This window comes from Citrus sinensis, chromosome 1, assembly GCF_022201045.2.
Source record: "Citrus sinensis cultivar Valencia sweet orange chromosome 1, DVS_A1.0, whole genome shotgun sequence".
Lineage (NCBI taxonomy): Eukaryota > Viridiplantae > Streptophyta > Magnoliopsida > Sapindales > Rutaceae > Citrus > Citrus sinensis.
In genome coordinates this window covers 14052962-14066699 of record NC_068556.1, presented here as the reverse complement: position 1 = coordinate 14066699, position 13738 = coordinate 14052962, and the positions used below count along the sequence as shown (strand labels likewise).

The following is a 13738-nucleotide window of genomic DNA, read 5'->3' as shown; positions in this document are numbered from 1 at the left end:
TCCTTTACCACAACCAGGCATGTATGCAATAAATTTTGGAGGTAACTCACCTGCCGATCGTACTTTAGCCTCGATTAACCAACGGATGTCAGCAGGTATGTTATTCCTCATGAGTAATCGCATGCGTTCGGACCGAGCTTTATAGATTGTAAGGAGGGCATTCTGAGGAAGTGAAGGGAATCGCTTGTGAAGTTTCGATAGAATCTCGTTTTTGTCCATACCTTCGCCTCAGAATATCAGTTATTATGGGAAACTGAAGTAACCGACTTGATTGTCACGGAGTACCGTTATCCGCCACTTCACCGGGGTAATAAACTAAAGCACACAAATAGAAAAACAAATTAAAACACACAAAGAAAATTAAAATCGTCCTCTTATTGAATTTACCTCAAGCTCCAACTGGATGTCGTAAACACTTCTCTCAATGTCTCTGAGTTGGCGTTCTAAACCCTCAACATAGGCTACTAACTCTGGTGGTTGTAGAGCCCAAATGCGTTGTGTTTTACAAAATTGAATCTGCCTTTTAAGATGAGTTTTGACACGTTGAAGTGGTTTAAGAATGTTCAGGAGGAACGGTCTAAGCATGAGACTCATGATTAAAAATGATAAGAGAAAACTTAATGGTAAAATAAACACACTTATGCAAAAACAATTTCAATTAGCAAAAGAATAATATAAAGAAAGAAAACAAAATCAAATCAACGAAAAGAAAGAAAAAAAATCAATTTAAATCTGGTGGGTCACTCAAATTTATTTCGGTGTCTTCTCCACGTGGTTGGTATTCTAGATATGGCTTTAATCTTTGACCATTAACTTTAAACGTGACACCGTTCTTTGGGTCCTTAATTTCAATTGCCCCATGTGGAAAAACAGTATGAACAATAAAGGGACCAGACCAACGAGAGCGTAACTTACCTGGGAATAGGTGCAAGCGAGAATTGAACAAAAGCACTTTCTGACCTGGAGTGAACGATTTTCTCATAATTTGCTTATCATGGAAGACTTTCATTCGTTGCTTGTAAATCTTGGCATTTTCGTATGCATCATTGCGAATTTCTTCAAGTTCTGCCAGCTGTAATCTTCTTTCTGAGCTGGCTTGCTGCATGTCAAAATTGAATTTCTTGATGGCCCAATATGCACGATGCTCGAGTTCCACAGGTAGGTGGCAAGCTTTTCCATACACTAGCCTGTAGGGTGACATCCCAATCGGGGTCTTGAAAGCCGTTCTATATGCCCATAAGGCATCATCAAGTCTTAATGACCAATCTTTTCTGTCCGGCCTCACCGTCTTTTCTAATATGTGCTTTATTTCTCGATTGGAGATCTCAACTTGGCCACTGGTTTGCGGATGATACGGGGTCGCCACTTTGTGTGTGATTGAATACTTTGTCAAAAGAGCTTTGAATGCTTTGTTACAAAAGTGGGCACCACCATCACTGATTATTGCTCGAGGGAATCCAAAGCGCGAGACAATGTTGCTTTTCAAAAATCCTATCACCACCTTGTGATCATTGGTCCTACATGGAATTGCTTCTACCTATTTTGATACGTAGTCAACAGCAACCAATATGTATTGATGGCCAAAAGAAGGGGGAAAGGGTCCCATGAAGTCGATACCCCATACGTCAAAAATCTCAACCACTAAAATTGGATTTAGTGGCATCATATTCCTTCGCGTAATGCTCCCCATTCGTTGACACCTATCACATGAAGAACAGAAAGTGTAAGCGTCTCGAAATATAGTTGGCCAATAGAAACCACATTGTAAAACTTTAGTCGCTGTTTTCTTAGCACTGAAATGGCCTCCACAAGCTTGTTCATGGCAGAATGAAAGGATATTATGAATTTCACTTTCTGGGACACATCGTCTAACAATTTGATCCGCACAATACTTGAACAAATACGGGTCATCCCAAAAGAAATTCTTTATCTCTGCAAAGAATTTAGCCTTGTCTTGCTTGGTCCAATACTCTGGAAGTTTACCTGTAACAAGATAATTAACTATATCAGCATACCAAGGTAATACTTCCACACTCATTAATTGTTCATCTGGAAATGACTCATTTAATGATAATTGTTCTATAATTGTGTCAAAATGGAGACGAGAGAGATGGTCCGCCACAACATTTTCTGTCCCTTTCTTATCTTTGAATTCCAAGTCAAAATCCTGCAAAAGTAACACCCAACGAATTAGTCTAGCTTTTGCATCTTTCTTTGTGAGAAGATATTTAAGAGCAGCATGATCCGTGAATATAATTATTTTACAACCAATGAGATATGATCGAAATTTTTCTAATGCAAACACTACTGCTAGCATTTCTTTTTCAGTAGTTGAATAGTTCAACTGTGCATCATTTAATGTCATACTAGCATAGTAAATAACGTGGGGAATTCGATCAACTCTTTGTCCTAATACTGCTCCTACTGCATAGTCAGATGCATCACACATGAGCTCAAATGGTAAGCTCCAGTTTGGGGGCTGAATGATGGGTGATGATGTCAACAAATGCTTTAATTTTTCAAATGCCATAAGACATGAATCATTAAAGACAAAAGGTGCATCCTTAGCAAGTAAATTGCATAAGGGTCTAGAAACTTTGCTAAAATCTTTAATGAAACGTCTATAGAAACCAGCATGCCCAAGGAAAGATCTTACTTCTCTAACTGTTTTGGGTGGAGGAAGATTAGAAATGAGATCCACCTTGGCTTTGTCAACCTCAATACCTTTGCTCGAAATGATGTGACCGAGAACAATACCTTGTTTTACCATAAAATGGCATTTCTCCCAATTTAAGACCAAGTTCTTCTCGATACATCTCTGCAGAACTAGTGTTAGATGATGTAAACATTGATCAAACGAATCACCAAAGACAGAAAAGTCATCCATAAAGACTTCAAGGAATCGTTCAACCATATCAGAAAAAATGCTTAACATGCATCGTTGAAATGTAGCAGGTGCATTACATAATCCAAATGGCATTCTCCTATATGCAAATGTGCCAAAAGGGCAAGTGAAAGTAGTTTTCTCTTGATCTTTTGGTGCTATGGGAATCTGATTATATCCTGAGTAGCCATCTAGAAAGCAATAAAATTCATGGCCTGCTAATCTATCAAGCATTTGATCGATAAATGGTAAAGGAAAATGGTCTTTACGTGTGACAGAATTCAACTTTCTATAATCAATGCATACACGCCATCCTGTAGTTACTCTAGTGGGTATCAATTCATTATCAGCATTCGTAACTACTGTGACTCCTGACTTTTTGGGGACAACTTGTACAGGACTGACCCATGAACTATCAGAAATGGGGTAAATGATACCTGTGTCTAATAGCTTAAGGATTTCTGTTCTAACAACTTCTTTCATGTTAGGATTTAACCGACGTTGCATCTCCCAAGTAGTTTTAGCATTTTCATCAAGGTGAATGTAATGCATGCAGTCTACTGGGTTTATACCTTTTTTGTCTGCTATGGTCCATCCTAATGCCCCTTTATGCTCTTTTAAAACATCTAACAACTTACCTTTTTGTTCGTCATTGAGGGATGATGAGATGATTACCGGCAGAGTGCTTTCTTCTCCCAAAAACGCATATTCCAAAGTGTTGGGCAATGGTTTGAGCTCGAGTTTCGGTGGTGATTCTGATGATGGAATGAGTTGCTTCTCTGATGGTGCTAGTTGTTCAACTCTTGACTTCCATTTATTAGTATCCATAGATGGTGCTGAGTCAAGCAGGGCGTTGACCTCATCGACCGATCTGTCAATATCAAAATCCAAACCAAAGTGAGTTAAACATGTTTGTAAAGGATCATCACTAAGGTTTGAAAGAAAAGTGTCATCAACTAATGCTTCAATTAAATCCACATCAACAATTCCATCATCTGCAGTGTGAGGTTGTTTGGCAATGTTGAAGATGTTCAGTTCCATAGTCATGTTGCCGAAGGACAACTGCATATTTCCAGTCCTGCATTGAATGTGAGCATCCGCAGTTGCCAAGAAAGGTCGGCCTAGAATAATGGGGATGTGCTTCCTTGAATCCTGTATTGGTTGAGTGTCAATTACAATGAAATCAACAGGAAAATAAAACTTGTCTACCTGGATAAGCACGTCCTCCACAATACCACGAGGTATTTTCGTGGACCGATCTGCAAGTTGTAACACCACTGGAGTTGGGTGTAATTCTCCCAGTCCAAGTTTCACGAATACTGAATAAGGCAACAGATTTACACTAGCTCCTAAATCCAACAAAGCATTCTCAATTGTGTGGTTCCCTATACTACATGAGATAGTGGGGGAGCCTGGATCTTTGCATTTTAAAGGAATTTTATGTTGGAGTATAGAACTAACGTTTTCTGTTAAAAATGCCTTCTTTTGAACATGCATATTTCTCTTTTTAGTACAAAGGTCTTTAAGAAACTTGGCATAAGATGGAACTTGTTTAATAGCATCAAGCAAAGGGATGTTAACGCTTACCTGTTTGAAGATTTCAAGAATCTCACCTGTGGATTTTCCCTTCTTTCCTTTAGCTAACCTTTGAGGAAATGGAGCTTTGGGAACGTATTCTCGTGGGTTAGTTTCTTCTTTCTCCTCCGGTGATGAGTCCTCAACATTCATAGGTACAATTTGATTTTCTTTTGTCACCGGCATCTCCACTTTGTTGTCGACTTCCTTTCCTTTTCGCAAGGTCATTACTGCTTTGATCTCTCCATGCTGCTGTGGTGAACTGGTACTTGCTTCATGTACTCCTTTAGGATTAGGCACTGGTTGACTTGGAAATTTGCCTTTCTCAACGGTCATTGCCAAGGTCTGAACTGAAGAAGCAAGTTGTCCCACCATCTTCTCGAGGCTTGAAACCGATTGAGCTTGTGAGTTGAAGCCTGCTCTCAACTCATTTCGTAGTCCATCAATGGTGCGGTTCTGTTGCTCAATCATGGAGTGAGTAACATTCCTGAAATTCTGGAATGCATCCTCCCATGGTCTGGGTTGAGAGTAGTTCTGGTTCTGATTGTATGGTCTAAATGGTGGCTGAGAGGCTTGAGGATTTTGTGGAATTGGTGGAGCTGGAGCTGCTGGTCCGCTCTGTTGGAATCCTTGAGACCATGAAAAATTGGGGTGGTCTCTCCATCCAGGGTTATATGTGTTGGAGTATGGGTTGTAATTCGATGGTTTTCTCATTACACCTATGGCATTGGCTTGATCTGAGTATGAGTCATGGTCATGTGGCTCTGTTGATTTAGCAGTCGATAATGATGCTATTTGTCGAGAGAGACCTTCAATTATCTCTTTGACTTCTTTAATTTCTGAACTTGATTCGCCAATGTGAACCTCATTTACTCCCTTAATTCTTCTAGTATTCCTGAGTGATCGACTCCGTTGTTGGGAATTATCCGCTTGTCGCTGGAAGAATTCCCAAATCTCTGATGCACTTTTTGACATTAGCTCTCCTCCACTTGTTGCCATTAGCCATTCTTGCACATTCGGCAATAATCCCTCCAAAAAGTATTGGCATTGGTGCCATTTCTCGTACCCATGATGTGGACACTTTAAGAGTAGCCCATTGAATCGCTCCCAAGTTTCGAAAAATTGCTCGTCTTCTCTCTGGGTAAACTCTGAGATTTCCCTGCGAATAGCATTGGTTTTATGCACTGGGAAATATTTATTCAAAAATTTCGTTACCATTTGTTCCCATGATGAAATGCTATTGGCAGGCAATGTATTAAGCCATGAACGAGCTCTATCCTTTAAAGAAAATGGGAATAGTCTAAGTTTAACATCATCGTCTGAAAAATTTTCATATTTAAAAGTTTGACAAATGGCATGAAAATCATTCAGATGATTATATGGATCCTCATTTTCTAGGCCATAAAATGTGGGGAGACAATTTAGCACACTAGGTTTTAATTCGAAACTCCTAGCAGCTACATTTGTGTATCTTATGCATGATGTACTCAAATTAGCTAAGGGACTGAAGTAGTCCTTAAATGGCCTCTCTTGTGGTTGCAAATCCATTTCAAATTTATTTTTAATGTGCTTTTGTGTGCGAAGTGTTTTTTCTAATTCAAGGTCTATAGGTTCAAGATTAGGTAATAATGACTTACGACCATGCATGCAAAATAAATAAAATAGAAATAAAGATGCAAACAAAACAAATAATAAAGATGGGAACAAAACAAATAAAAATAAAGAAGAGGGAGAAATTACGATACTAACCTTATTGCGCTATTACAACCTTTCTATAAAAATACACAAAAATAAATACGTGAAAGAAATTAACTAAAAATTAAATTAATAAGATAAACAAAAAAAAATTACAAAGAAAAATAAATGGAAAATTAAATTACAAAATTTTAAAGAAGAGAAAAAGAAAAGAAATACTAACCTTTAAATGTAGATTCACTTTTTTTTTTAATAATAAAAAAAAATACAAGAAAACAAATAAAAGAAATTATTCACAAAAATTAATTCTATGAATTAAAATTACTTACCTCCCCGGCAACGGCGCCAAAAACTTGTTGTGCAAATTTTAATGTACTCGCAAGCGCACGAATCTATTATAGTATAGATCTATGGTGACGAGTGTCGATCCCACGAGGAGGTGGATTTTAATTGTGTATAGAATTAATTTTGTAAATGGGTGGTTGGATTTATGATGGAAATGATTTGAAATATGCAAAAACTTAAATTAAAATGGCAAGAATAAATTCTAAAATTGGAATTGAAATGGCGAGAATAAATTGAAGAGAAAATCTATTAAATTGACGTACTTGGGTATTCGGATCCGTATCAACATGCATCATGGGCTAAATAATCCGTATTAATGCCAATTAAATCATGAGGGGGGAATCCACACCTCATGAACCACGCTCTAATCAATATGGTGCTAAGGGCTTATCGTGCCAAATAATAATAACCTTGTACTAGAGGGCCGGTGAAACCAATGCGGTACTAGACAAGATTAGTATTATTTGTCGACGAGAAGTCAAAACATCCACAAAAACTAGAGGGGAAGAGAAAATAAATTTACCAAATAAAGCCCATGACACATGTTGAGACTTCACCTTCAACCCAAGCTTGAAAGAAAATTAGCCACTCATAGTTGAACTAGGGGCAAAATGAGAATTTATTAAAATACGAAGAAAATACAAGATGGAGAGGGAATTACAGAAAATGGATCCCAAAAATGGATTCAGAGATATCAAATTAGGGGGGAGAGGCCCCCTTTTTATAGATACATGGAGTAAATCATGGCCATCGGATTAAAAACAGTTTGGACGCTCAGGATTGCGCCACGTCATCAGTCAACAGTCCACGGTTTGACCATGCGGATGAACAGTAACACGGTTTGACCCGGATGAACAGTAACGCGGTTTGGTTGAAAATAATCCTGTGTGATGCATGCACCGTACACGAGATTTTTCGTCCACTGATATGCTGCCACGTCACCATCAACAGTACATAAGAATTTTAGTCCAACAGGATCGTGACACCTCATCAGTCAATGCCACATCATCGGTCAATGCCACGTCATCATCCGTCTATGTGAACATTGTCGTGAACAGTAACGTAGACAGTACCGTACACGTGAATAGTACCGTACATGTGAATAGTGCCATTTTTCCTTTTATGCTCCTCCTAAGGTTTTTGACCGTCCTGAGTTCAAAAGTGATGTCCGTTTTGCCGTCTGATTTCTCCTTTATTGTGAAATGACTATAATGCCCCTAAAATACATAAAATACTTAATTAAAATAAAACACATGTAATTAAATCACAAGAAGGTTAAATACATAAAAATAAGGGTTGTTAGTAAGACTTGAAATGTAAAATGACGGTTTTCTCCTTTATAAATATGCATTTTCTAACACTCAACACCGACTTAAGAAGTCACGGAGTACCGTTATCCGTCATTTATACAGGAAAATAAATCAAAACACACCAAAATAAAGAAAATAAAATCTGTAAAATTAAATCAAATGTGAAAGCAAACAACAAAAAGAAAAACACAATGTAAAAAGGAAAATGCACTCACATTCGTCCTCTTATTAAGTTAACTTCAAGCTCCAATTGGAATTCGCATATACCACTCTCTATTTCTCTGAGTTGTCTTTCTAGATCCTCAATGTTGGACACTAATGTTGGTGGTTGCAGATCCCAAATTGGATGCGATTTATAGTTTTGAATCAGGCATTTCAAGTGAAATTTCACTCGCAAAAGGTTTTTAAGATGTGTGAACATAAACTTCCTTATTGAGGTGCTCATGATACATAATGACGCAAAAAGCACAATATCAAACACACTTAAGTAAGAAACATCATAACGCGTATCATTCAAGACAATCAAACAATTCAAATGGTAAAGCAACAGTGAAAAGTTAAATCACTCATTAGAAACTTAATCAAGATTTGGTGGGTCACTCAAATTTATTTCGGTACTTTCTTCACGTGGTTGGTATTCCAGATATGATTTTAATCTCTGTCCATTAACTTTAAATGCAATACTATTCTTTGGATTCTCAATTTCTACGGCTCTATACGAATATACATTTTTTATAACAAATGGGCTACTCCACTTTGACTTTAACTTTCCTGTGAACAAATTAAGACGAGAATTATAAAGCAACACTTTTTGACCAATCTCAAATGTTTTCCAAAAAATTCTTTTATCATGAAAATTTTTTGTTCTTCCCTTAATAATTCTTGAATTTTCATATTCATTATTCCTTAATTCCTCAAGTTCATTCAATTAAAATTTTCACACATTAATGCATTATCTAAATTTGAATTAAAAGCTTTAATAGCCCAAAATGATTTACTCTTAAGTTCAACAGGTAAGTGACAATGTTTAACATAAACTAGCCAATAGGGTGACATCCCTAAAGACGTCTTAAATGTAGTACGGCAGGCTCACACTGCATCAGTCAGTCGAAGAGACTAATCTTTGCGATTTGGGTTAACTATTTTTTCTAAAATTTGTTTTATCTCTCTATTTACTAATTCAACTTGACAATTTGTTTGACAATGATAAGGGATAATAATTTTATCTGTAATTTCATATTTTTTCATTAAAAACTCAAATGACTTATTACAAAAATGCTTACCTCCATCACTAATAATAGCTCAAGGAATCCCAAAATTGACTTAAAATGTTTTCTGTTAAAATTTTAACCACAGTTTTGCTATCATTATTTCGACAAGAAATTACTTTAATCCATTTTGAGATATAATCAACTGCAACTAATATGTACACAAATTCAAAAGATGGTGGAAATGGACCCATGAAATCAATTCCCCAACAGTCAAATATTTCAATCTCAAGTATGGGATTTTGGGCATCATTCTTCTTTTAGTAATTGATCCCAATTTTTGACAGTTTTCACAAGTTTTGCAAAATTCATATGTGTCTTTGAATATGATAGGCCAATAAAAGCCAGATTACAAATTTATGTTGTAGTTTTTCTTGAAGAAAAGTGTTCACCATATGCTTCAGAATGACAAAAACTAATGACATAACTTACCTCATTATCAGGAATGCATCGCTAAAAAATCTAATCAGGACAATATTTGAACAAGAAAGGATCATCTCAATAAAATTTCTTTACTTCAATAAAAATTTTCTTCTTGTCTTGAGTATTCCATTGTAAAGGCATTTTACCTGTAACAAGAAAATTAACAATGTTAGCATACTAAGGCATTGAAGTAACAGAAAATAAAAATTCATCTGAGAAGGAGTCATTAATGAGTGTTATGTTAGTGCAGAATTCATATGTGAGTCTTGATAAATTATCAACAATGGCATTTTCGGCACCTTTTTTATCTTTGATTGTGAGGTCAAATTTTTGAAGTAACAAAATCCAACAAATTAGTCTTGGTTTGACATCTTGTTTAATCATCAAATATCTCACAACAACATGATCAGTAAAAACAACAGTTTTAGAACCAAGCAAATATGAATGAAATTTATTTAATGCAAACACCACAGCAAGTAATTCTTTTTCAGTTGTCGAATAATTCATTTGAGTACTATCCAAAGTCTTACACTCGCGTAATAAATCATAAATGGCTTACCATCCTTTCTTTGTCCTAAAACAGCACCAATAGCAAAGTCACTTGCATCACACATTAATTCAAAAGGAAAAGACCAATAAGGAGATTGCATAATACGTGCAGATGTCAATAGACAAATTATTTTCTCAAAAGATTTTTGACATAGTGTATCTTTAAATAAGAGGTTACAAAGTGGTTTAGTTATAGCACTAAAGTTTTTTATAAACCTCCTATAAAATCTTGCATGTCCTAAAAAGGATCGCACATCTCTAACTGTTTTTGGTTGTGGCAATTTAAATATGACTTCAATTTTTGCTTTGTCAACTTCAATTCCTTTAACAGATATAACATGACCATGTAATGACATTTTTCTCAATTTAATACGAGTTCATTTTCAACACATCTTTTTAAAACCTTTTCCAAATTATCAAGGTAAGCATAAAAAGAATTCTCAAATACAGTCAAATCATCCTTAAAGACCTCTAAACAATGTTCAACCATATCACTGAAAATACTTAGCATACATCTTTGAAATGTTGCAGGAGCATTACAAAGTCCAAATAGCATTCTTTTAAATACAAGTGTTCCAAAGAGACATGTAAATGTGGTCTTTTCTTGATCTTCAAGTGCTATAGGAATTTGATAATAACCTAAATATCCATCTAAAAAGCAGTAATAGGGATGTCCAGCTACTCTTTCTAAGATTTGGTCTAGAAATGGTAATAGAAAATGATCTTTTCTAGTGGATTCATTTAACTTTCTATAATCAATGCACATATGCCAACTAGATGTAATTCGTGTTGGAATTAATTCATCTTTTTCATTTTCAACAACAGTGATTCCATATTTTTTAGGCACTACTTGTGTAGGACTTGCCCACTTTCTATCAAAGAGAAGGTAGATAATTCTCGCATCAAGTAATTTAAGAACTTCTGTTTTTACTACTTCTTTCATGTGTGGGTTTAATCTTCTTTAAGGTTGTTGACATGTTTTGGCATTTTCTTCCAAATTGATTCTATGTGTGCAAATTAAAGGATTAATACCTTTAAAATCATTTAAAGTCCATCCAATTGCGTTTTTATGCTTTTTAATAACATATAGTAACTTACCTTGGTTGCTTGATAAGGTATAAGAAATCATAACAGGATAAGTTTGTTCTTCTCCAAGATAAGCATTTTCAATCCCTCTGGCAAAGGTTTCAATTTTAATTTAGGTGCTTCTTGTTGTTCAGTCGTTTCAATGATTCCAAACTTGTCAAATTTTGGTTTCCCATCATCATTTTGTAAAGTCTGACAAAAATCAAGCAACAAATTTATATTAGAAGTATCATGTTCAAGTTGCTTATTTGATTCAATTGAATTAACCAAACAAGTATCACTAATTTAAAAAAAATTGCCTTTTTGAATATTTTTCTTAATAAAAGATTTAAGCAATTCCTTTTGTTCATCAATCTCATCTTCATTCTCTTTTTCTTCATTAGGTTGCCTACACATGTTAAAAATATTCAATTCCAGAGTCATACTTCCAAACAAAAAATTCATTAAACCATTCCAACAATTAATCAAAGCATTAGCAGTTGCTAAAAATGGTCGACCCAAAATTATAGAAATTGGTTTATAATCATTCACAACAGATTCAGTTTCTAAGACAATAAAATCCACAGAGTATATGAATTTATCAACTTGTACTAAAACATCCTCCACTATTCCTTTTGGTACTTTAACTGATCTGTCGGCAAGCAAAAGTATAATTAAAGTTGATTTTAACTTAGCAAGATTAAGTTGAAGATAAACTGAATATGGAAGCAAATTAACACTAGTACCAAGGTCTAACAAAGTATGCTCAATTTTATGATCTCCAATAATACAAGAATAATAGGACAACCATGATCTTTATATTTCAACTTATTATTAGTAGACAGGATAATACTTACCTGTTCAACGATGAAAGCACTATTTCTCACCTTCAATTTCCTCTTGACAGTACATAAGTTCTTTAAAAATGTGGCATATGAAGGTACCTGTTTGATTGCATCTGATAGAGGAATGTTAACTTTCACCTGCTTAAAGATTTCATAAATTTCAGAAGAGTGATTTGATTTTCTTGGTTTATTCAATGTATCCAGAAATGATGGTTCATATGGAACAATAGTTATTTCTTCACTAGGTGTAAGTTTATTTAACCCTTCCTTACCCTTTGAATTTTCATTGTCTTTATCTTGAAATGGTTCAGGAATAGGTCTATCAATAACCTTACCACTATGAAGAGTTATAACTGACTTGACTTGGTCCATCAGTGAATTTTGTTGAATCTTAAGATTTGGTTGTGGTTGAGCTAGAAATTTTTTCTTTTCTTGAATTGTGAGTGCACAAGCAATTTTAACTAGAGTGTCTTTCAAATCAGCAAAGGTTTGTACCTTTTGATTGTTAATAGCATCTTGCTTTCTAATGAATGAATGCATTGTATCTTCTAAATTTTTCCATGGTGGTAGAACATATGGTGCATAAGGCTGAGCATTTTCAAAATTTTGTGGAGGTGGTGCTTGTGAAGATTGTGCATTATTATTATTCCTCCAATTAAAATTTGGGTTATTTCTCCAATTATGATTATAAGTTTGTGAATATGGGTTGACTTATTAATGGCATTACCGGGATCATGCAAACATTCTTTAAGTGCAGGCAAAATGGAACAATCTTGAGTGAAATGATCATTAGAACTACAAACATCACATGCAATTTCTTGAATAGATTTTACTTGATCACATTTTTTATTCTCCAAAGCTTCAACCTTCCTAGTTAGGGATGCAAATTTTACTTGTAAATCATGATCTTCCCTAAGGTTATGGATTCCTCCACTGGATAGAGATGGTTGTGGTTTATTTGTCAATTCAAAAGTGTCAACCGTATCCCAATGTTGTACATTTTCAGCTAATTGGTCAAGGTAGTCTAGTGTATCTTTAAGATTTTTATCTCTAAATTCATCATTACACATCATTTCTACAACTTGTCTACTTTGGGGTGTTAAGCCCTCGTAAAAATAAGTGTCCAATTGCCAAGTTTCAAAACCATAGTGTGGACATATGTTAAGTAATTCTTTAAATCTATCCCAGCATTGGTATAATGTTTCTCCATTTTTGTGAGTGAAAGAAGTGGTTTTCCTTTTAAAAGAATTGGTTCTATGAGGTGGAAATAATTTTTTCAAAAACTGTTCTTGCATGTTATTCCAAGTTCTTATTGATTCAGATCTAAGGTTTTATAGCTAAGTTTTAACTTTATCTTTTAATAAAATGGAAAAAGCTTTAATCTAATTATGTTCATGCTAAAATTTTGGTTTGTGTATGTATTACAAACTTCCTCAAAATCTCTTAGATGCAAGTATGGATTTTCAGATTATAAACCTTGAAATGTTGGTAAAAGTTGGATAATACCTGGTTTGGAGTTGAATTGAGAAGCTTATAAAGGAAATACTATACAAGACGGTGTTTCGGTTCTTGTTGGATTCATGTATCTCTCAAAGTTCTTGGTTGATTTTGATCATGTTGAGATTGGTTGTCTCCCTGATCAATAGGAGGATTAAGTTGGCCCAAAATGTTTTCATCTTGGTGACATGATTGAGATTTAGGAATTAACATGCCCCTTGAAGTTCGAGACCAACGTCTCATGCAATAATGATGATGATGTGTCTGTGTGAAATTATGTCA

At 35.1% G+C, this 13738-nt stretch overlaps 1 non-coding gene across 1 annotated transcript; it reads left to right on the top strand.

Annotated features, from left to right (window-relative positions):
* The first annotated feature begins 5522 nt into the window (after positions 1 to 5522).
* Positions 5523 to 5626, top strand: LOC127898803 (small nucleolar RNA R71). Its single transcript, XR_008050612.1, has one exon. It is a non-coding gene; the product is annotated as a small nucleolar RNA R71 (small nucleolar RNA).
* The last annotated feature ends 8112 nt before the right edge of the window (positions 5627 to 13738 follow it).